Source organism: Myotis lucifugus, unplaced genomic scaffold (genome assembly GCF_000147115.1).
Source record: "Myotis lucifugus unplaced genomic scaffold, Myoluc2.0 scaffold_597, whole genome shotgun sequence".
Taxonomy (NCBI): domain Eukaryota; kingdom Metazoa; phylum Chordata; class Mammalia; order Chiroptera; family Vespertilionidae; genus Myotis; species Myotis lucifugus.
This window is the reverse complement of record NW_005871645.1, coordinates 197355-198678: the sequence shown is the minus strand read 5'-3', so window position 1 is coordinate 198678 and position 1324 is coordinate 197355.

Here is a 1324-nt window from a genome sequence, read left to right as displayed (position 1 = left end):
ACCATTAAAGACGAGTCCATTGGCTGTTAGGCTGCATCCAGAGGCTAATTTTCAGGGTTTTTAAAGCAACTGTAAAAATATCTTCTGAATCACAGACTCTCAGATTGGCTCAACTCGAGAATACTCTAAAGCTCTAGCTCCTAATCTTCCCCGTTGAAGCCTGGCATACTTTTGAGCATCAACCTAGGAACCAGGAGGTCATGGTTCGATTCCCGGTCAGGGCACATGCCTAGGTTGTGGGCTTGCTCCCCAGTAGGGGGCGTACAGGAGGCAGTGGATCAATGATTCTCATCATTGATGTTTCTATCTCTCTCTCACTCTCCCTTCCCCTCTGAAATCCATAAAAATATTTTTTTAAAGTCTGACAAACTTTAAGTTGCATATAGATACATATTGAATATATATGTATACATACACATGTATTTGAATGTATATACATATTTACAGGGTGTCCCAAAATAATGCATACACACTTTAACATCTGACAGCTCAATTTTGAAAATGAAATGTATTTCAATAAGCACGGCCTTTACAATTATTCAAAGTGTGTGCATACATTTTAGGGACACCCAATATATGAATAAAATCACAGTAAGTATTCCATCTGTGAACGCCTGTTGCGTTGGAGCCAGGCTGAATTCGGCACATGGTGAACAGAAGAGAATGCTATGCAGTCGTAACGCAGCGCAAATGCGCTAATGCAGGTTGACTGGTGGCGTTTTGATTTATGTGTTCATCCAGGGAAAACCAAAAACATTAATGCATAGGGACTAAAGATAAATTTCAAAAGAAGGAATGCAAATGACCAGTCAACTTATGAAAAATTGCTCAATCTCCTGGATAATTAAAGAAATAAAGCCAGTAATGGTTGTCTTTTAATTTGGCAAAGACTAATAAAAAAATAATAATACTCAAAGCTGGCAAGGCTGTGGTGAGACGGGTCCTCTCATTCATGGATGAGGCAAATGGGAATGGGAATGGGTACACGCTGCAGTTTGGGGTGCCTACTAATAGTCTTTAAATTGTTTATTGGGCCCCGTTAGTTTCAATAAAGAGAGGGTTTTGTAGTTTTTTTTAAATATAATTGTAGAGAGAAAGTCTGGGTCCAGCCAGTATGGCTCAATGGTTGAGCATCAACCTATGAAACGGGAGGTCACAGTTCGATTCCTGGTCAGGGCACATGCCCGGGTTGCACGCTCGATCCCCAGTGTGGGGTGTGCAGGAGGCAGCATTTCTCTCTCATCACTGATGTTTCTATCTCTCTCTCCCTCTCCCTTCCTCTCTGAAATCAATAAAATACATTTTTTTAAAAGAAAGTCCCGGG